Source organism: Ambystoma mexicanum, chromosome 1p, assembly GCF_040938575.1.
Source record: "Ambystoma mexicanum isolate Mex_15411 chromosome 1p, UKY_AmexF1_1, whole genome shotgun sequence".
NCBI classification, from domain to species: domain Eukaryota; kingdom Metazoa; phylum Chordata; class Amphibia; order Caudata; family Ambystomatidae; genus Ambystoma; species Ambystoma mexicanum.
The window spans coordinates 582,729,348-582,753,792 of NC_090921.1; positions in this window are offsets into that span (position 1 = coordinate 582,729,348).

Genomic DNA, 24,445 nt, shown 5'->3' on the forward strand with positions numbered 1-24,445 from the left:
CTCACTCCCCAGAGGTCCCCCCTAACCCTCCCAACCCCCATTTTCCAAAATGTACCCTTTCCTCAACCCATTGAATTTCCAACCCAAACATACATGTATTTTAAATGTATGTTTGGGTTGGAAATTCATCGTAATCCATCGAAATTCATTCAATGAATATGCTTTTCGATGGAAAAGCATTTCAATTAATGAATTTTGATGGATAATGATTCGATGGAAATTACTTCAATGGAAAGACTGGCTATTATTTTGTACTGCTTTCGAGTTCTTTCTGCTAAATTCGAATGTTAGGTGCGTTTCCAAACTTGTCAATAGTCTGTAAACCGTGGCAGTTCCAGCATACCCACTGATTTCTGTTGACTTGGCCACCTGGTGTGATTCTACTGTTGCAAAGTGCCACTGACCCTCTCCCCGCTATGCTCTGACCTCCCCCACTCTTGTCTCTGCCCCCATGGTGCTATCCGTCTCCCCTATTTTTTCTAAATACTTCTCCATCTGCTATTCTCCCTCTCTCACAAAGTCTGGAAGATAGAAAATAAAGAAGGCACTCCTGAGATCCAACCCTGGACTGCCCATCACCTACACCTACATGAATGCTTCTTCCAGACAGACTATTACTGACATTCTTTCTGCTGTCCCCTCGTCTAACTATGGACCCCCATATGGTCTCTGTCCTCTCTCATTTCTCCTCCTCACCCATTACTGGTGGAACCAGATGAGTAGTGCTCTTGGCTCACTTCACATCTTCCAAACGCACTATTAATGTCTATCATAATGGTAGTGTCATGGCCCAGAGCTCTCACCCCAACATTTTCCTTCTTGACAGGCATCATCCCTTCTCTCTTCAACTTCCCAACGTCTCTTTACACCCCTCCTTCCCTCATCCCCCCTGTCCCCAGTGGTGGCACACCACCCCTCCAACCCGTTTGCAAATCTTTTAAAGGGGGCTACCAGTTTCACTTAGCTACCCTCAATTCTCGATCTGCTATCAAACACTCCTCTGACATCTGTGAAATCCTTGAATACCTTTACCTTGATGTCTTTGCCCTCGCTGAGACATGGTTCAAGGTCAGCTCCATCACTGCTTTTGACATACTTTTTCCTGAGGGCTACAAAATCCTGTCCAACCCTAGACCCTCCCGGTCTGGTGGGCGAGTGGCTCTGATCTTCCCTAAGTGGGTTCCTGCCTCCATCATCCCCACTCAAACCTACTTATCCTTTGAAAGCCTAGTCTGCAGGCTGTCTCCCCTACTTTCTCTGTTACTCTTGCTACCATCTACAGACCCCCTGGTCCTACCTCCCTCTTCCTCTCTGAATGGGTCCAACCTCTCCTCCTCCCTCAAACCTATCTTTCTTGGGGACTTCAACATCCATCTCGACTCCCCTGATGTGGCCACTGTTCTCTTCTGTGACCTCTGCGACACACTCTTCCTCACTATCCTTCCCTCTGGCCCAACCCACTCTGCCTGGCACACCTTGGATGCTCTCTCTTGGATGCTCAGACATCCCTCTCACCAACCCTCTCACTACTGCTCTCTCCTGGTCTGATCACTGTCTCCTCTCTTCCCTACTTGACCTCCCCTGTCCCCAGACTCCTCCCCCAGCACTGCCAGTCTCCTTCTCCACCATTCGACCAATGAAGCGTGTGTCAGTCATTGCTTTTGCTTCCTCCTTCATCCCGCTGCCGCCCCATTCATTGGACTCTCCTTCTGACTCTGTTATAACTAACCTCCATCTCTAAAACCCTGGACATCCTAGCCCCTGTCATGAGGATCTGCATGAAGCCTTCCTCTAAATGCAATTCTTGGTATGACTCTGATTTAGCAACTTTGAAATGAAAGTACAACTCAGAAGAGCAGAAATTGCAGACTTCTAGGTCATCCCCTGACAAACTGTCCTGCTGTCTACTCCAAAGGCAATACTGTCTCTCCATCTGCTCCAGGAAGAGGGCTCATGTCCAAGCCTGCATCTCTGGAGCCACCAATAACACGGCTGAATTCTTAAAAATCTGCAAGGAACTTGCCAATCCTTCCACAGTCTCCTCTGCTCCTCCTCCCAAGCCCTATACTCTGCACTGGCCACCCACTTTTCCTCCCAAACTCTTGACATCCTGTCCTCTCTGGCATCTCCTCATATCTCCCACCCCCACCGTCTCTCCCCTCTTTTGACCCCCCTGACCCCATACTCTCCTCCCTCTCTCCCATTTCCCCAGATGAGATCTCTAGAGTTGCCCGCTCTATGAAAGTCTCCTCTAAACAGGTGCTTCCCTGTTCCTCCAGGACCATCAAGGACAATAAGCCATCCTCGCCCCTGCCTTGGTTGACCTCTGCAATCACCCTTTTGCCACAGGCTCTTCCTTCATCCCCTTAAGCACTCTCTTGTGCAACCTTTCCTAAAAAAGATGTCTGGCTAACTATCACCCTATCTCTATCATCCCTTTCTTGGGAAAGCTCATGGAGAAGCTGGTCATCCCCCAACTGACCCTCCACACTGAAATGGCTGGCTGTCTCTGTGACAACCAATCTGGTTTCAGGGCAGCCAGATGCATGGAAACTGTTCTGCTGAACACCCGTAAAGACCTACTCTCTAACTTGAACTCTAACATTCCCTAGGTCCTGATCCTCCTTCGATCTTTCCTCTGCTTTTGACAGTCAACCACTCCATCCTCATAAACCACCTCCATGATACCCTATGCAACACGGATAGGGCACTGGCATGGCTGACCTCCTTCCTCCCTAACAGACCCTCCTAAGTGCAAAAGGGTCCTTTTCCCTCCTCCAAAACGCTCTCTACCTGTGGCGTCCCTCAGGGATCTATCCTATCGCCATTGCTCTTCGAAGTCTACCTGGCCCCTTTGACCCACCTGATCTCAGCTTTCTCCTCTCATTTCCAGTGTTACGCAGATGACACGCAGCTATCTTTCAGGTTTCCTTCCCCTACCTCCACCTCCTCCTTTTGCACCCTCATAACTGACTGCCTGACTGCTATTCGGGCATGGTGCTCTGCCATTGATCTCTGCCTTAATGCCAGTAAGACAGAGATCCTTCTCATTGGGACACTTGCTCCTTGTTCCCCCCAGTCTCTGGGCAGACTCCTTGGGTCCCCTCCACTCACCCACTCGTGAGGCAAATATCCTTGGGATCATCTTTGACGCCTCTCTCTTTTCCTCTCCATGCACAGACCTTGCCAAGAAGTCACATTTTAAGCGTTATCTCCTCACGGGCATTCTACCTTTCCTCACCTTCCCCCAGAGGCTCAATGTTTCTAGAGCCCTGGTTCTCTCTAGGCTTGACTACTTCCTAAACCTGCCTCTTTCCCCCCTTCACCCCCTCCAACTAATCCCGAATAGGACTGCAAGATGTATCTCTATCCTCAAGCCCAGGAACAGCATCTCTACAGCCTTAAAATCTCTCCACTGGCTCCCAGTAACTGCAAGCATCAAAATCAGAACCGTTTGCATCAGGCTGTCTGGGGCCTGGGACCTCTCTATATCCAGCTTTCTCTCCCGAAATACCTAGCCAGGGTCCTTCAGTCGTCTGGCTCTAACTCTATGCAGGTCAAACGTTTCTCCAAGCAGAGAGTGGGAGGTAGATCCCTTTCTTCGGCTGATGCCTGCCTCTGGAACAGCCTCCCTTCCCCCTCAGACTTGAGCCGGATCTTCCTAAATTCCAGAAACTTCTCAAGACCTTCCTTTTCTGCTCTTTCTTCCCTCTTCTTCTCCCATGCTAAATTCTCCATCTGCCACTGCGACTGGGGCCTGCTCCCTTTAGAGTCATACAGGGGCCAGACCACCCCACAACCAGTCCCCCTCCCCCCCGGAGCATCCTCAGCCAGCACTTGTCCTCAGGCACTCTTCCCGGGACTATCCCAACTTTGTCCTTCCAGCCCACAGCACTCTTCCTCCCCTCCACCCTCTTTCCCCTGGCACTTGCCGCCTTGGCCCGACCAGCACTTGTCCCCCCCACCTGTGGGGGTTCCTTACTCCTGCACTTCTCCCTCTAACCCTCCCCCCTTGCACGTATCACCTTGTCATGCACTTGCACGGTAGGATTGTCACAAGCCAATATAACCATTTATTTGTTGTATTTTTGTGATTTCCCATGTCCCCTCCCCATCTTGTCTTGTTGCGCCTCGATTCACCTGTGTATAAGCGCCATTCAAAATGTCCAAAGAATAAATACATAAATAAATAATGGAAAACATAGTTTAAATTTCTCTATAGTTGCAAAACGCATTCTCTGCTTTTCATTACTGACCTTGGATGGTCAAGATTTACGACCCTGCCCAGTTTTATTTATGCTGCTTATTGTGCCACCCATAAGGATTTTTGGAGGTGACACTATTGAGATGAGCTGTCCTTTCAGATAAAAGTAAGCTTTTATGGTCCAGTGATATTCTGTTTTGCACCAGTGGCTTTCTGCTGCATTACGATTTATATTTCCCAAAATCTTGCTCGCGTGGTGCAAGTTGCCCCAATTTCTCTCAATTGCATCCAAGGTCCATGTCCATAGTGTACTTTCTACAGTAACCTACTTTCCTACTGTTCCCGCATAGGTCTGCATGCCAGGGCGCCTGCGCGCATACTTTGCTGACACCCGCAAAATGTTTATTTTCATCTTCTCTCAAAGGCGCATGGGACAGAATTGCATTGTCAGCTAAAATGTCTGGGGAAATGTCAAGGGGGGAGGATGGGGAGAGGTCTGCAGACTAAAGGCTCCCGAGCTTCTTTCAGACTGCCGCACAGAGGCAGCGTGAATGGGAATAACCCTAGGCCGTGCTGCGCCAAGGGATTTGCTATGGGCTGACTATGACGCGTGCTTTATTACTAACAATACATAGTACTCCATCATGCATATTGATCTTTCCCCAGAAATGTTTTAATATTGGTATAACAATCTCTCCCTCTTTCTGTCTACACATTGGGCTAACACATCGCAATTTTTCATACGGGAGTAGAGAGATTTTGCTGCGGCGGATTTCGTCGAATTCGACTTCATCGAATGTATTTTAATGAACTTTGCCGAAAATACATGTCAGGGGTGGGTTTAGGTGAATAACTAATGTTGTGGGCTTATGGGTGCTGGTTGGTGGGGGTCTCCCCCCCCCACGCATATATTTGCGACAAAATCTATGACACTTTTTTTCCCGGTGAAATCGAATTTGATAAAATCTTTTCGACAAAATCACATACGCACTTTTTTAAAACTGGTATAATAAACTAAGGTCGGTTCGATGCATGGGTGGACTGGGCACTCAGCAGTTCGGGCGTTCACCACGCTAGGACAGCCCCACCACTGGTACCATGGCTGCCCTGTGTTAGGGCTGCTCTCCCCCTTTCCACTCACCCACGAAGCGAGCTGAAGCAATTCAATAGTTCACATTAGCACAAAGGCCTTCTGAAACTCTATAAAGTACCTCTCTCCTAAGAGCCTAAGGCTAACCCATGCATGGCTGATAGCTCATTGTATTAGGTGCATGGTGTTCTTATCCTTGATCGCTCTACAGCGAACGTGTTCGATCGAGTCCAGGTAGTGCCATAGCACTTGTTTCTTCTGTTAATGAAAAAATACGTCCCATTAAAATGGGACACCAGTTCATTCACTGCTGACACTGAGATGCTAGCAGTGGCAGTAGGAGTCTCCTTAATGTGTGGTAGTGCCTATGAGCGCAAATGTGTTCACTGTGCTGTGCTGAGGAATAGTTGGAGATTTTTCACAAGGGCTAGAGTCCTTTACTGCCCGGGCTGCTGGTGGCCTCCTAGGCTGCCCCTGGTGATGTATGCTGCCCGGGCTGCTGGTGGCCTCCTTGTCCACCCCTGGTGATGTATGCTGCCCGGGCTGCTGGTGGCCTCCTAGTCTGCCCCTGGTGATGTATGCTGCCCGGGCTGCTGGTGGCCTCCTAGTCTGCCTTGGTGATGTATGCTGCCCGGGCTGCTGGTGGCCTCCTAGTCTGCCTTGGTGATGTATGCTGCCTGGGCTGCTGGTGGTCTCCTAGTCTGCCCCTGGTGATGTATGCTGCCCGGGCTGCTGGTGGCCTCCTAGTCTGCCCCTGGTGATGTATGCTGCCCGGGCTGCTGGTGGCCTCCTAGTCTGCCTTGGTGATGTATTCTCAGCCCGGGCTGATGGTGGCCTCCTAGTCTGCCCCTGGTGATGTATGCTGCCCGGACTGCTGGTGACCTCCTAGTCTGCCTTGGTGATGTATGCTGCCCGGGCGGATGGTGGCCTCCTAGTCTGCCCCTGGTGATGTATGCTGCCCGGACTGCTGGTGACCTCCTAGTCTGCCTTGGTGATGTATGCCTCCCGAGCTGCTGGTGGCCTCCTAGTCTGCCTCGGTGATGTATGATGCCCGGGCTGTTGGTGGACTACTAGTCTGCCCCTGGTGATGTATGCTGCCTGGGTTGCTGGTGGCCTCCTAGTCTGCCCCTGGTGATGTAGCCTGCCCGGGCTGCTGGTGGCCTTCTAGTCTGCCCTAGTGATGTATGCTGCCCGGGCTGCTGGTGGCCTCCTAGTCTGCCCCTGGTGATGTATGCTGCCCGGGCTGCTGGTGGCCTTCTAGTCTGCCTTGGTGATGTATTCTGCCCGGGCTGCTGGTGGACTCCTAGTCTGCCCCCTGGTGATGTATGAAATAAGGAGTGGACACTCTGATCAGTGTCACTGAAAACAAGGTCATGACATTGTACCCATTTCGAAAGCTTTTGTGTAAAACAAGGGTTTATTGGATGCAGTGAGCAATGTTGAACACAAAAGGGCTCCCTGTGTGTTGGTATGGTTCTATAATAAGAATTTGATGACGTTGGACATATTCAAACAGCACAATTTAGTCCTCTAACTTATCTACAGTTCCTCATAGGCCGAAAATGTTTTTCAGAAATGTGTCTGATTTTTTCTAAATTAAAATATGTGGGGGTTTTACTTGAAAAAGAAAATAACTGGAAATGACAATGTGACAGAAAAATCCGCCCACCAACCAAATTAGACTGATTATTCCCCTCCTGTTAAAGTTGCTTCCTCCTAAACAGTGGTGGAAGTGTACGGACAGAAGTGGTGGAACTATGTTCCCTACTGGCCTGCCCTGCTCCCCACACACACCATCGCCACCCCCAACCCCCACGCACTGTACAAACCTCTAAACAAATGCACCTGCTGTTAACTGAACTTTCAGTGCAGTGCACTAAGTGCAAGTTTCAACGTGTTCCATTCCGGAACAGTCTCTTTTGAAAAAAAAAAGTATAGGAACAGTACACCACACCCGTTCTCCATCTTCAGGTCGGCATGCCGACTTACACAGAGGCATGCACTTGACATTCACCCTCCCAATAATTCTCAATTTCAATGTTTGTAGTGTAATGTCGTGCATTGTTATGTTTTGAATAAACAAATTACTGATTTTCAAAATTCTTTTAAATTCCTATCTATTCATCAATAAGAACATTAGTAGTACACAGCGGTACTCAGGATCCTGAAGCGCAAACTGAGAAGGACCGCGAGGAAATGGCAGAAGGATCCCAGCCAAGATCATGGCATGGCCTTAAAAACAGCATCCAAGGCCTGTAAAGCCATCTCTGGAGATAAGAAATCATTGTATTCAGCTCAAATCAAGCTGAGCAATCGGAAAGGGGCCGTGTTAAAGATTTTATGACATAGAGAAAACCCTTACATGAGACCGGACCACATTGAAACCTCGGTGGCAAGGTCTGGCAATATCAAAGTATCAATTGATGAAATAAGTATCTTAGCGCACATATGGGCGAGAATCTGGTTAAGGTGTTCCCCATCCTTCCTTGAATAAAGCCTGGGAGCCTAATTTATTCAAAGAGTTCCATTTTAAAACCATATATATAATGTTGGTAAACTAAAACCAACAAACTCACAGGGGGATTCATGCCCCTCCTTCACGGTGAAGGAGTTTATGATGGTTTTAGCCGCCATCATTACTAAATATGTTAGCACTTCCTTTGGAGATGCTTGGGTCCTGGATACCATCAAAAGGGCCTGGGTTACGACACTGCTAAAAATAAAAAACAAATATTTGTACCCTAACATGTGCATGAATTATAGACCCATGACCAATGCCCAATTCGTACTGAAAATACTCAACACAACTTAAATTCTTCATGAAAGAACTCTCTCTGGGAGAATGGAAATAAGGCTTCCCCCCTTTTGGAAGCATGGAATTGGCCACAGTAGATGCTAGGTAGAATCTGCTACACACTGATGATGAGGCAACTTGGTTTGCTCATGTTACTGCAACTTTCACACCCTAGACCACCAGCTCCTAATCACCCCCTGGAAGAGGTGGAAGGGGTGTTGAATGATTCTCCGAACTGGATGGACATCCTTTATAGAAAATAGATCATCTAGGATCAAAAATTGGGCTCCTTCAATCCCACTCACAGCCAGTGGTTTGTGCAGTCCCATAGCACACCCTTTTGTTGCTACTCGTCTCAACATATATTACACGGCCCGCGGTAGTGGGCGTGTAGTTATGGTTAAGTTGCTGAAATCATACGAAGAGCACTTTTTCGGCAGCTTATAACTTTGCTCCCTCTGTACGAATCCTCACCAAACCTTGCAAAAAAAGTATATGGTCGGCTCTGAATTTTTCGCCAAGTTGGGCGAGGTTTCGTGCGGTGGGCAAAGTTATAGGGGGGTCCCAACATATTTTTTTCTCCTTAGACTGAATGGGAAAATGGCTGGATGCCAGGAGCGAGGGCCTGGGTCAGAAAGCATGCTTTTGTGTGTTTGATGGATATCCGACCAGTAATTGTTTTGCAAAATACTGAAATGCACGTCCCCAAAATATTAGTGAATCTGGGTCCGCTCCGGACCCATTTCCCTGTTTGCTCCGCGGACAGAAATGTAGATGGCTCGCGGTACGGCATGTTGTCGGAGGAGTTTGTACGCAGCCAGTGGTTGGCTGGAGGGAAGCGTGCTGTGCATCAATATTTTTTCAGAAAGCCGCCATGGTGTATCGGAGGACAGTGTGGTGGTGGAAGGGTCTGGAAAATGTACCGTACGCAATGTGTTGGCGGCAATAAGGGAGGGAACGGGTGGGGGAGTGAGAAGTGGTTCATTTGACATTTGTAGCTGAGTACTTTGTGTGGTGATTGGAGGCAGCTGTTTTAACAGGCCCATAGCTTCTGCCACAACCTGTTTGCAGCCACCTCTTTTCCTGATGAGTCGTGGCAGGTTGATTGCAGAAGGGGGTGAATTGCACATGACATAGGTTGGATGGGAGCTCGGGTGGCTGTGCGCTGCAGATGAAATGCGGTAGTTGGGCACATGGTGGCATGCATGGGTGAATGAAGGAGCGGTGGGTCAGTGGAAGGATTAGACTATTGGGTGCATGGCCGAAGGTCGTAGGCCATAGGCTGTAGGGCATGCACCCAAGAGCATAGGGCTGCAACATACCCACCACAGGAATGCATGTTTGACTCTGCATCCGGTAGAGGGTGGTGCATGCATAGTGTGGTGTGTGCAGATTGGTTGCAGTAGTGCCAGTGTTGCGAACATAATGTGGGTAGGTTGGCAGTGCCACAGTACTTTGTGAATGGAAGTGGGTACGCCCATAGTGTGTGAATGAAAGTGAACACGGGTGCAGGAGACCGTGTTTTGTTTGCACATTATGGTAACTGTTGCAATTTGTTGCTGCATAGCTCCATGGCGGTGCACTGTGGTTGGAGATGCTGCAGTGAAAAGTCACACAGTGTGGGTACTGGGTGCAGTGTTTGCATACTGTCAGTATGATAAAGGGTATGGTTGAAGGGCAGCTTATATGTGATTGGATAGTGTGCTGTGTGCACAATGCTTGCAGTATGGGCAATGTTGTAAACATTATGTGGTTAAGTTGGCAGTGACACAATACTTTCTGAGTGGAAGTGGGTAAGACAAAAGTATCTGAATGAAAGGGCATAGGGGTGCCAGAGACAGTTTAATGTTTATACATTATGATAACTGTTGCATGTAATGCTGTGCATGTCCATTGTGGTGTGGAGGTTGGTTACGAGTGATGGTGCCAGTGGTGCGTATGTGCATAGTGGTAGTTGGTGACATGCTGACATGCATGGATGCATTACGGTGCAGGGAATGTGTGCAAGGAGCACACCCACAGGAGCAATGTAGGTTTGACAGTGCATGAGGCACAGGGTGGTGATCTTTGGAGAATGGTTGTGGCCACATTGTCGACGTGCTACAGCACCACAAGTGAGTTTCAAAGCATGGATTGTTGCACAGGTTGGGTAGGAGTGCTGGTGGCAGTGGTGTGTATGTGGATTGTCGTAGTTGCTGACATGGTGACATGCATGGTGGCATTACGTTGCTGTGGGTGTGTTCAAGGCCTAGACTATTGGGTGCATGGCCAAAGGCCATAGGCTGTAGGCCATGCACTCAAGAGCCCAGGCCTCGAGAACACCCACAGCAGTAATGCATTTTTGACTCTGCATCAGTTAGAGGGTAGTGACATGTAAGGAATGGTTGTGGAGCACATTTCAGCCGTTATAGGCCAGTGTTGCAACTAGAATGTGGGTAGGTTGGTAGTGGCGCAATACTTTGTGGATGGAAGTGGGTATGCTCATAGTGTGTGATTGAAAGTGCACAGGGGTACAGGAGAGAGTGTTTTGTTTGTACATTATCATAACTGTTGCAATTTGTTGCTGCATAGCTCCATGGTGGTGTGCTGTGTTTGTGCAGTGAAAAGCCATGCAGTGTGGGCACTGGGTGCAGTGTTTGCATACTGTCAGTATGGTAGAGGGTATGGTTGAAGGGCAGCTTACATGTGCTTGGATAGTGTGCTGTGTGCACAATGCTTGCAGTATGGGCAATGCTGTAAAGATTTTGTGCTTAAGTTGGCACTGACACAATACTTTCTGATGGAAGTGGGTAAGACATTAGTATGTGAATGAAATATCGTAGGTATGCCGGAGACAGTGTAATGTTTATACATTACTGTAACTGTTGCATGTAACTCTGTGCATGCCCATTTTGGTGTGGAGGTTGGTTAGGAATGCTGGTGCCAGTTGTGCGTAGTGGTAGTAGGTGACATGCTGACATGCATGGTTGTATTACAGTGCAGGTAATGTGTGCAAGGAGCACACCTACTAGAGCAATGCACGTGGCACAGGGTGGTGATCTTTGGAGAATGGGTGTGGAACACATTGTTGATGTGCTACAGCACCACAAGTGAGTTGCAAAGCGTGTATTGTGGTAACATGGTTGCGGTGATAATTGCAACATGCTACACTATTTGGTGTGCGGCAGGAGAGGGTGCAGTGAGAAGTTGTATAGTGTGGCCACAGGGTGCAGTGTGTACGTAATGTGAGTATGGAAGTGGGTATGGTTGAAGTGTAGCTTATATGTGGTTGGTTACTCTGCTGTGTGCAGATTTACTGAAGTAGGCCCAATGTTGTGAAGCTATTGTGCATAAGTTGCCAGTGACACAATACTTTGTGAATGGCAGTGCGTAGGGGTGGTGCAGGCTTTGGTATGTTGGTGGATGCTGCTAAGTGTGACACGTTTTCATGAATGGATGTTTTATGGTGTAGGGGCATTGGGTAGAAGTGCCGTTACGTATGTTACATTTGTGCATAATATTAGGTGTCCACATGCTCGGTTGCCTGCATGTATAGTGTTGTGGTGGGTGTGGAAAGGGCTGCACTGTTGTGTGCATGGCCAAAGGTGTGCAGGGTGCATCTTAGGATGTTTGTGGATGCTGCAATCGTGGGTTCTTTAGCAGATGTTTCTGGTGGAGTGGCTTTGCAATCAAACGGAACGTGTACTGAGAGTGTTTAACGGTAAATATGGAGTGATGTATAGAAATGACAGCGTGCAATGCAGAGGTTTTGTATGTGATTGCTGGATGCATGTCTGAACATTTTAAAGAACCCAATGGGGAGTGCTGCAAAAATGACTGTGCAAAGAGAAGAAGTATTGTATGTGCTTTACTGGGCAGTGGCTTTCACTGTAGATGGGTTAGCGCACACGCCACATCCTGCAATTATGAGCAGGGTGGGATGGGAAATGGAATTGTGGGAAATAAGCAATTAGGAGTTTAGGGTGTGGTTCACTGGAAGGGGCGGTACCATTTCATCCCAATACTGTGTCGCGAGGGTGGTCGAGATAGAGAGACGCACAGCGCTTATCGCCGGTGATACCTTTGTGCACCATCTGCACAGGTGTTGTATGCAAAGAGGCGTTGTTGGTAATTTCGAGTTGGAAGGAGTGGACGCTTTCTGGGCCTGTCAGGGTGACTGCAGTTTTTGCAGGATGGTTCGCCTTTGCAGATATGTGGCATCCGTCACGAGCGTTGACTTTGTCGTGGTGCACTATTGAACTCTAAATTTGGGTTACATGGCGTGTGGACAATTAATCCGTCACCTGAAGAGGTTGCTGACCGCAGTGATGCGTATTTTTCCAACTGCCAAGGTCGTTTTCTCAGGCATAACACCAAGAGGAGTATGGGTCCATGACAGTGTAATTTGTCCCCTGCCAGAGGTCGGAACGTGTTCTATAAACCGAATTATGCGTGAATTTATGCAGACTGCTGGCATGTTCTCCACCCACTATGAGATCATGAGGTCGCCAAATATGCAGTGGTTCCGCAGAAATGGCATTTATTTGCGCGCCATTGGCAATGCCATTTTCTTTTACACTGTGCAAGAAGCATTGACCAGAATGTGGTAAAAATTGGAGGAGAGGCAGACAGAAACGCATATAAAGAGAAAATAGAAAAACATTTCACGCAGGCACGTCAAAAAAAGAAAAAACAACCTTTATACATTTACGATGGAACACCGAATCCCCTACGCAGTTTGATATTGTGTACCCCGCCACCCCAAGAAAATGGCATTTTATTGTCACCCATTGGCAATGCAGTTTTGTTTACTCGTCTACAGAAAATTGTGAAGAGTTTACTGTACTAATGTGAGCACAAGAAAACATAAAGCAAATAAAAACCGAAAAAGGGTGTTTCTGTAGAAGCATCTATAAAAACAAAAACTAACAGGCTCTTTCAAAAGCCGCCCCTTACCATGAACTCCCCATACCCTGGTTGCAAGTTATTCCCCCACACCCACACGCAGCACGAAAGCCACATCCGGGCATTTTGCGGATGGCGGCCAAGGAAATGGAACTGTGGGGATTGTCCAATCAGATGCGTAGGGTGTGCGGCAATAGGAAGAGGGACTCCTGTTTCGCTCGGGCCCGGCCCTTGACGTACTTGGGGACCTTCACGTGCCACATTCAGCGGTTCTCACCATGCTGGCCTATGGAAATGGGACTGTAGCGATTGTCCTATCAGGTGGTGCTCAGGATGTGTGTCACAGGAATGCGTGCCAATAGGAAGAAGGACACCTCCTGCTTTACTGGGGCGTGGCCCTCGCGGTACTTGGAGAAAGGCACGTGCCAAATTCTGCGCTTCTCAGCATGCTGGCCAATGGAAATGGGACTATGGCCTTTGACCAATCAGGTGCTTAGGGTGTACATCACAGGAAAGAGCACCAATAGGGAGAAGGAGTCCTCCTGCTTCACTGGGGTGCAGCCCTCACAGTCATTGGGGAAAGGCACGTGGCACATTTTGCGCTTCTCACCATGGTGGCCAATGGGAATGGGACTTTGGCCGTTGGCCAATCAGGTGCTTTGGATGTGAGTCACAGCAAAGGGCAGCATTCACTTTTTCCATTACTTTGTGTACTGCGGTTGGCAAACATGGCAAGATGCACAGTTTTCGTCGTGGGTGATGGCTTTTTGGAAGATCTGTGCGTGTATGCCCTCCAAGAAGACTTGTCTGGCAATTTCGGTTTGGAGGGAGTGGACGCTTTGTGGTGTAGTGTCAAAGGGTGCTGTTTCTATGGACTGCTTGTAGAATGTCGATGCGTGGCCTCGATGGCAACTACATATTGTGATCATGCACTTTTGAGCCTTCTTTTTGGGATACATGCCTTGTTCTGTGTGTTCTGTCAACTGAAGATTATGATGAAAGCAGTGCAGTGCCTTTTTTCTACTGCCAAGGTGCTTTTCTCATGTATAACCCCGAGAATAGTGTGGAGGTATTCCAATGATTCCTGTTGCCAGCCAGAAGTCGAAAGGGGTCTCATCAACAGAAGCATGTGTGACTTCTTGAGTGCTACTGGCATGTTCTCCTGTGAGAATGAGAACATTGGTTCGCGATACATACACCTTTTCAAGGCAAATGACATGTCTTTGTCGACCAGTGGCAATGAAATGATGTTTCAAAATCTACGCAATGCACTTAAGACTCTATTTTAAGAATGTGAGCTGACATTGAAAACACACATTTACGTTTGAAAACCTCAAAAAAGTGCTTCTAGGGAAGCACCTTTTAAAAAACCAAAAAAAAAGGTTCTTTTAAGAGCCACACAGCAGCTAACGAGGTCCGCTCCCCTGGTTGAAAGTTATTCCCCCACTCCCACGCATGCCCAGCATGAAAATCCATGAATATTGCAATAGATGCAGGGTGGCACGTGTTACATACGCCCCTTTTGCAGATGACGGCGATAGAAATGGGCCTGCAGAGGCTACGGCATTGGGCAATAAAGTTTGTGGGTGTGGTGTGTACAAATAGACTGTGCTACACGGTGTGTTTGTTGACTGAAATGCAGAGGGTGCGGTTATGGCTGTGTGTTTCACGAGGCACAGCCTGCAGGTTTTAGGGGATTCTGACATACATTGATTGAAAGTGAAGGGAAAACCCTGTGCAGTGGCTACTCATTTTGCAATCTATCATGTGCATGTGTAGTGCTATGGAGTAGCTACAATGAAGTGCCTGATTTTGGTTTCTGTGTGTGACACTCATGCCGATATTATTGTTGTTCATTGTGCAGGGAAAATTGCACAGCATTTTACACGAGTTTCAGTGCCGTTTGCTATGAAGGAGACACTTGCCCAGTTCATGTGTTTGTTTCCGATCTCTTGCATAAGTTTCTATTGCATTATGCAGCCATCGATGTGGCAGCATCATTTTCTATTTGGGCCGTGAATGCAGACAGAGTGGTACTTTGCAAAGAAGTGTATTTGTGCCTTTGTTCGACATGTGCCAATGGCATACTTTGCCAATGGGAATATGAAGTTTCACTGCACAAATACTTTTCCCCAGCTATAACATTCTTCTTACTATGCCAGCCATCCCGATTTATGCACACCCCCATCTAAATTGGCTTGGTGCCCTTCTTGATAGTAGTGATTATTTTTTTGTACGTGTTCCGCACTGACTCTCTTGAAAATGCTCTGCAACACGTAAAGAAACCTCTTTGTACAGTGACCCCTTTTCTAACTGATTGAACTACAGTGTTTACCACACTGCCACGCCTCCCGCCCTGCATGCGTGCATTGTCAATTCCTTTGTTGATCTGTGAAAGGTGCTTTCTTTATTTATCTTTTTTCCTTTCCCAGTTCATTTTCATTTATTATGGTGTTTTCACACACGCCACAGAAGGAACGGCAGGAAAGGTCCGGTACAGAAGGGGCAGCACCTGCCTGGATACTATAGGGGATGTGCCGCTACATAGGGGACAGACATTGTAATGCTCCCATAAGGACCATTCCCACGCACTTCCAACTACCTTAACTCTGTACAGTAGCGCATTGCAGTGAGGGTCTGTAGCATGGCATATGGTTATATTTACAAAGGTAATCTCCCAAGAATTTTTTGTTACCGGGGGGCCAGTCTCGCAAAATGGGAGACGTACTTAAGGGAAAGAATACAAAGAATGAGAACTGGCTACTCCTTTCTATGTAGTACCAGATAAGGACGGGTGATCTACAGGATTGTATTGAGTAACAAAGTTCACTTACCAATTAGTGAGCTGTGTCCATACATAGAGCAAAAAGCAGGAGAGAATAGAACCATCTTATTCATAACTTAAATACCAATCACAAAAGACGTCTTTTCTATTAATGTATTCAGTATAAAGACCACTCAGACATAATTAAAAAACAGAAAGAAGAGACAGGGAATACACCCAAAACACAATCGTGAATATGATGCATCACTGACGTCCTCTCGCTGACTTGTTAAAAACACACAATATAATTCATAAGGGGTTCGTTATCTTAGTCAAAAACACTCTATTGATATGAGCGGTTTTTAGATACAAGATTATATACTTTAGCTAGTCAGTTGTCATGTGTCGACATGTTTCGGCCATATAACCATATGAAACACTATCCCTAGTGTGTCTACAAATAATATATTGTTTGGCCTTCTTCAGGACAGACAAATTTCTCATCAGATGGTGAATCTCTTTTCAATCCCCAGTTGCAGGACAAGTACAATCTAAAAAACAAACATATATACATTTATCACATTATAAAAACATGGTTCCGTTCTCAACAAATAACTATAGTTCTTTGTTTTAGGTATTTCAATGCATTAATGAAAAAAAACGTTTAATGAACGTTTAATGAAAAAATAATTTGTGCTCATATTTCAAAATGCCATCATCAATTTGAATGCTGTAGGTAACCTTGGCCTCTACTTACATCCTGGTAGTCCTAGAATATTTTGCTAGGATGCACCTAGCACAGATAGGGTTGAATCACTACTGCCAGGCGTTCAAGAATCACCTCCAAGCTTCTAGAGAGTTTCAAGCTGTCGTGGGCCCTATAGAAAAAGCCAATTTTACGTTTAAGTACATACTTCTTACGATGTAGCACGTCACAAAAGGAGGCGCAACATAGACTTGTCATAATCTACTCACTTAGAGACAAAACCCAATGGTATATTTTATGTCTCTTACACATTCTACATCATGTTACCCAACATTACTGGGTTTGATTCAAACGCATATCTTGTTGTTTTAAAATTCCTTTGCATTTAAACATTTTTAAAAATTCACGTTAGATAAAAAGATATGGAAACCTATAAAGAGACGAACACCTACCCCTATCTTGTCAAGTCATACTATGAAGATCAGAATAAAGTAGCAAGGACCAGAGGAAGGAATACTAACCGTCAGAGGAATAAATTTGTATCTTTCTCTAATACCTTGCATACCACCAGTAGTGACACCGACAGCACAAATTCAGGAGGTAATAGCAACCCTAACAACCAGTCCCATTTTCAGAGAGGTCGCGGGAGGCAACCACGCAACTGGCAGCAGGGGCCTCCCAGAATGCAAACCCGCAACTGGAGGGGTCCAGCGATGACATGGTAATTCCAGTCTTTAACTTATCTAACCAACAACTGACTGAGGCCGAAACACAGGTCCTTAAAAAAGGCTTGAGGTTCATGCCCACAGCTAAAGCCAAAGATTTTGAAACTCAACTTGAATTACAGAAATTCATTCGAATTATCAGACTTCAATATTTCTTCAAAGATTCCCCTATATCAAACAAAAAATTGGGGGTAACAGGTTTAAAACCACCGTCCTCTTTCGTTCCTTGCAACAGTATGGTATCCCCAGCGATTTTGGCTTTCGAAAATAAAATCATTGAAGAAAGCAAAAAACTGATAATTTTTAATAATCAACCTAAAGATAACATGAGTCGAGAGGAAAGAAAAGCCCTACTATCGCTACAAAAAAAAAAGACGTTTCACATTAAACCAGCCGACAAGGGCGGAGGCATTGTCCTATCGGACAAACTCTTATATGAAAGAGAGATTCAAAAACATCTAGCAAATCCTCTTTACAATCCATATACAAATCCATATACGATCCATTTACGATCCATATACAAATTCGCCAAATCCGGGGCAAATGTTGCCCCCATACTTGTACCATGGATCTGGCGAAAGAAAACACTGTCACACAGGAAAAAGTTTTCTGTCAGTGCTAAACGGATACACTCCAAAATAAAAGGAGTGGGAACCTGATCGAGGGTCGCTGTTCTTTTGCTTAGTACTATTTCCATGATTTTCAAACACTCCTCTTGAGGTATGCTGGTGTATAAAGCCGTTACATCTAGAGTAACTAGAAGGCTATCTTTTTGGCATGGTAGCTCGTTAATGATATTCACCATGCTGGTCGTGTCCTCTACAAATGACCTCATTGTTTTCACAAAAGGCCTTAGGAACCAGTCAGAATACATCGACAGGGGTTCTCGAACCAAATTTATAGCAGATACAATTGGTCTGCCAGGTGGAGTCACCGCGTCTTTATGCACTTTTGGCAGAAGATAGAACGCCGGAATGGTCGGATTTTCTTTAACTAGAAACAAAAATTTGTCTTTTTCTATCCATCCTGCTGTCATTGCATGGTCCATCAGGCCTTTGATTTCATCCTTCAGGCGTGTGGTGGGGTCACGATCAAGTTTGCGATAGAAAAGAGGATTTGCTAGATGTTTTTGAATCTCTCTTTCATATTAGAGTTTGTCCTATAGGACAATGCCTCCGCCCTTGTCGGCTGGTTTAATGTGAAACGTCTGGTTTTTTTGTAGCAATAGTAGGGCTTTTCTTTCCTCTCGACTCATGTTATCTTTATGTTGATTATTAAAAATTATCAGTTTTTTGCTTTCTTAAATGATTTCATTTTCGAAAGCCACATTCACTGGGGATACCATACTGTTGCAAGGAACGAAAGAGGACGGTGGTTTTAAAACCTGTTACTCCCAATTTTTTGTTTGATATAGGGGAATCTTTGAAGAAGAAATACTGAAGTCTGATAATTCCGTAATTCAAGTTGAGTTTCAAAATCTTTGGCTTTAGCTGTGGGCACGAAATTCAAGCCTTTTTTAAGGACCTGTGTTTCGGCCTCAGTCAGTTGGTGGTTAGATAAGTTAAAGACTGGAATTACCATGTCATCGCGGGACCCCTCCAGTTGCGGGTTTGCATTCTGAGAGGCCCCTGCTGCCAGTTGCGTGGTTTCCTCCGGCGACCTCTCTGAAAATGGGGCTGGTTGTTAGGGTTGCTATTACCTCCTGAATTTGTGCTGTCGGTGTCACTACTGGTGGTATGCGAGGTATTAGAGAAAGATGCAAATGTATTCCTCTGACGGTTAGTATTCCTTCCTCTGGTCCTCGCTACTTTATTCTGATCTTCATAGTATGACTCGACAAGATAGGGGTAGGTGTTCGTCTCTTTATAGGTTTCCACGTCTTTTTTGTATTTCCATATCTTTTTATCTAACGTGAATTTTTTAAATTTCACGACTTCCTCTTCTATGTTGCGCCTCCTTTTGTGACGTGCTACATCGTAAGAAGTATGAATTTAAATGTAAAATTGGCTTTTTCTATAGGGCCCACGACAGCTTGAAACTCTCTAAAAGCTTGGAGGTGATTCTTGAACGCCTGGCAGTAGTGATTCAACCCTACCTGTGCTAGGTGCATCCTAGCATAATATTCTAGTACTACCAGGATGAAAGTAGAGGCCAAGGTTACCTACAGCATTCAAATTGATGATGGCATTTTGAAATATGAGCACAAAAAATATTTGTAATTTTTTTTTCCATTAATGCATTGAAATACCGAAAACAAAGAACTGTAGTTATTTGTTGAGAATGGAACCATGTTTTTATAATGTGATTAATGCATATATGTTTGTTTTTTAGATTGTACTTGTCCTGCAACGGGGGATTGAAAAGAGATTCACCATCTGATAAGAAATTTGTCTGCCCTGAAGAAGGCCAAACAATATATTATTTGTAGAAACACTAGGGATAGTGTTTCATATGGTTATATGGCCGAAACATGTTGACACATGACAACTGACTATCTCAAATCAATAGAGTGTTTTTGACTAAGATGACAAACCCCTTATGAATGATATTGTGTGTTTTTAACAAGTCAGTGAGAGGACGTCAGTGATGCATCATATTCACAATTGTGTTTTGGGTGTATTCCCTGTCTCTTCTTTCTGTTTTTTAATTATGTCTGAGTGGTCTTTATACTGAATAAATTAATAGAAAAGACGTCTTTTTGTGATTGGTATTTAAGTTATGAATAAGATGGTTCTATTCTCTCCTGCTTTTTGCTCTATGTGTGGACACAGCTCACTAATTGGTAAGTGAACTTTGTTGCTCAATACAATCCTGTAGCTCACCCGGCCTTATCTGGTAGTACATAGCATGGCATATGGTTTGCAAAGTTTGTTTTACAGCTCCGCTGCCCTACAGGAGTGCCCCTCTTGTTGCCCGCAGCACCCGTGGCAAATGCTGTATATGAAACTACTCTATGTAATTGTTGGAAGGTCGGTAGCCTGGCCACTGGTCCCTTGTGCTTTCATTTCAGTTGTCGTCACATGCAGTACAAACACTTTATGCTATGCCATTAGTGCTAGGGGTAGCATTCCCGGATATACATACATTGTTGAATACAAGAATGTATACACCAACGCGAAAAACACAGCTTCATTACGTGCAGCAGGAAGCCATTTATTCTGTGCGAACTATGCAGCCACAGCACTTTTCTAACCACCACTAAGATTGTTTGCACTCTGCATATACTGCTGTTTCCCTACTTGCCTTTACCATCACTAGTATGTGCGTGAGAAAGGTGCACCAGCTTTGCCATTTTGCAGACTTACTACAAACTGTCCCACCTGCATTTACATGTTTTCTTCAACTGTACGACCCGCAGGTGACCTCTTGATTCTTTCCGTCACACTGCAGACACAATGGGCCTCATTACGACTATGGAGGTAGCCATGCCGCTTTAAGCGGCATGGCTATCCCCATACCGGGTACCAGGTCCGGGTTCCCTGAATAGGGAAATACCGGGCCATTCCGACCTTGGAAGGCCCGGTATTTCCCCATTCAGGGAACCCGGACCCGGTACATCCCCATTCCCATTGAGCCCCCATAGGGCTCAATGGGAATGGGGAGGGTGCTAACAACAGGCCCGTTAATGACGGGCCCGTTGTTAGCATCCTGGTCTGCTTGCGGGACCAGCTAAGGACGCCTGGCTTTACCAGGCGTCCTTAGCGGGACCCGCGAGCAGACCTCGTAATGAGGCGGTAGGGGGTTAACAGCGTCGGCAGCTCTACCGGCGACGTTAATCCCCTACCGCCAGGGTCGTAATGAGGCCCAATGTATCTGTTTCAGGTGTCATAGAAAGGCAAGCAGCAGATAAATCAAACTAATGCAGCATTCAACCCCAAAAGTGGCAGTCCAGCCTGAACTACTAGGCTACATCCCTTCTGCACATGGAGGTGTAGCTTCTGTCTTTAGGCACAGCAAGCTTGGGATACATGTCTGTGCATACCCATCCCACTTATGGTAACTATAGTAAAACAAATAGAGTGATGGGTAGAAGATTTGGAATTAAACTTAAAACCTGGATTAGCTCCGGCCAACCCCCCAGACTATTGGTCTTCTGCCTGCTAAACTGTTAAAGAAAGGGGAAAAACCATGTGCAAAGCAGGCTTGATCACACCGCAAAAGGGGATGGCTCCCATTGGTGGCAGTATCAGACTGATTGGTATATGGCTAGTCTCCTTCTGCAAAATAACAGCTGTGTGGCACGTTACCTAGAGCACTTGCAGTTGTTAAGAATAATTCTAATCCTTCCACTGAACATTTCTTTTCAATGTAGCCTCTCTGCCTATGTGAGAGAGGGTATGCCCAGAGGTGGTTCCTTTGCTTGCTGCTCTATAGGAAACTGAGTTGCATTTCACTGATGATGCCCAGCTAGGCTCAAACCTATCTGGGTTTGCGTGTGTTTCTATAAAAAAGAAGCGTGACCTGGCAGTATAGGCTTCACTGCTCTGATTGGTGGCAGTACTAGACTGATTTGCATAAGGCTCATCCCCTTCTGCAATGGTACAGTAGGGCTAAAAACAATGGTGTGCAACGTTTCACATGGCACTGCCAGTGGTTAAGATTAACTTGGTGGCGGCTGGTAAATTATTGATTGGAGGTGCATACATATTTCCCACAAATCTGCGTGAATGACCGAATGCGGAGATGGAGCCCGAATCAACCAATGCAAGTTTCTTTGTTTTCTCCCCTAGAGATTTCTTTTTTAAATAATGGGTTAAAGTGATGCATTATACAGCACACTTTGTTGGAAAATAGAATAAAAAACAGACAGCTTGCAATCATTTTAGTAGGGTAACACATGTGAAAATCCAATAGCTGCAAGCCACCAACAGGGCAGGGGAGCATTTCCCAACATTTTTTCATAATGCATTCTCTCATAATAAAGGACTGTATAAAGAACATTTTCACAATGGCTCTGCACATACATTTCCATGCATGCTGCACTAATATATGGCAGTGTTCACTTTTAAGAACTGTGAGACAAGAGCAATGTGACAACGACACAGAGGAAACATGATGATCGCTATACACATTTATTTAAATAATAAAGGGGTTGAAAATGCCTCACTGTCTCTAATCTAGGAGGTATTTCCCTACCTCAACCAAAAACTAAGTGCGTGTCCTGTGTCAAGATGTCCAAAGCAAAAAAGTCCTGTGTCCGAAATCCTATCCTGGCACTCTCATTCTAAAAGTAACTTTGAGGTGTTAATGGTATTGTCTCTGGCTTGAAAAGTGCACAGATGCTCAAGTTCAACAAAAAGGTATAGATCCAACAAACGTTCCAAATGGATAATGTTCACAGTTCCAGGGAATGACTCACTTCAAAACAAAAGTTCAAAAGAATAACGCGGTTCTTTGGAGCCCGAGAGGATTAGCCCCTCCTCTTGGTGTTGCAACTAACTCCAGGGGAAATGACTCCCTTCCCAAGGTCGTTTCCACATTCAAAATCCTAAGGGCATGAATCTTCCTTCCGATTCTCTGACTCACAAAACTGCTAGTATATTATCCTGGCAGCTTCTCTCATAGTTTCTTGCTACAATTTGCGTACGGGTCCCAGACTCAGCAAGCACCTTGTAAACTCTCCTACATATTTCTCTCAACATACAAAACACCTGGTATAATCTCCTGTCATGTTCTTCAATGTCTGCTTCACTCTCTCATACATCCTGGTATACTCCCATACCAGGACAATATCTTTAAGGGTATGATTCTTCCTTGAGATAGTATACTTAGACAATTACACTTATGGTGGTGGCCGAAGACTTGCACAACGCCTGGTATACTCTCTTGCCAGGTCTTAGGTACACTGTTCACTCTTGCTGTTGACCTGGTGTACTCTCTTGCCAGGACAATCTCTCGAAGGGTATGACTCTTCCTTGAGAATCCTTTACAACCTATGTGCTCCGTGTCTCGTGTTAGCGGTCTGCTTGGTCTCATGTCCCTTCTTCGCTCAAGTATCCAGCTGAAAGCTTGAGTCACCCGACAATCACTAGCTGGTCAGGTCTCTCTGCAGTTCTGCACGTCTCCCTCTTTGAGCACCCGCAGTAGTGAAGGGAGCTGTTGATGCCAATCCGATTCCCCCAACAGCTAGACTGTTAACTTCTGTCTAGCTAAGTAATATTAATTCTGGTTGCTCTCTTTCTCATGTCAGTCTTTGTTACTGATAACACTGAGGGGTGTTTAAGAGTTCTATGACTAAGTGCTGGGGAATATAGAGGATTACTGCCACAATGTGCTATGAGGGCCTGAGGTATTGAAGGAGTGTCTCTAAAAGGGAATGGGGGATACCATGCCCCACCCAATGATGTCGCTTCACCACCCTGATGGTTGCCTCCGTCCATGTGGTCCTCCATCAAATAACCACCCCCAGGATCAGGATCAGGGAGCGGCAGCCATCCCCATGCCACATGAGGAGAGGCTACCTCTGGGAAAGGAGTGATGACACCATCAGGCAGGGGCGGCTCGCCCATAATGCACGAGGGGGCGTCGACCCACCAGGTCTTGGTCCCCTTTCCCCCATTATGAAGGAGCCAGCCCAGTACAATATGAGAACTCCCTCAGCTGTTTTTTTTTCAGCTCAGGGAGTGCTCTTAATTGTGAAAGGGAAACTTTGTTTGCCTTTCACAGTTACATTTCCCCAGCTGCGCAAGCTCAATGAGCCATGCAAGGCTGTGGGCGCTTGCTTCTCCAGCCTCATGGCTTGTTGGAAATGCTGGCTGGGGAACTGCATGTCTTCATGTGCAAGGGGGTGCTCCCGCACCTCCTCGCACATACAGACAGAGCAGGTTGTAGTGGGGCGTCTCCGGATCCATGCTCAGGCTCTTTGCACGCATGTCCAGGAAGCAGAAAACCTCTGGATTCCTGTTCTTGCTTGCAGGGTGCTGGAGCACATGAACCTTTATTTGTTTATGTTCTTTTTTTAAATATAAATTATGTGTATGGATGCGTGCAGGCTTGTGTTGTTAGATGAATGTATGATGATGGATGCTGGTGTGAATGAAACAGAGTGTTTGCTGTATATATGTGATGTAATGTGTGTTTGTATGCTTATTTATTATTATTTAAGTATGTGTATGGATGCGTGTATGTTGTGTTATGAGAGTGCATGATGGGTGCTCGTGTGTTTGCAGTGCATATGTTTAACTGTGTGTGTTTGTATGTTCATTTATTTAAATATGTGTATGGATGCATGTATGCTTGTGTTTTGAGTGAGTGCATGATGGATGTTCCTGTGAATGA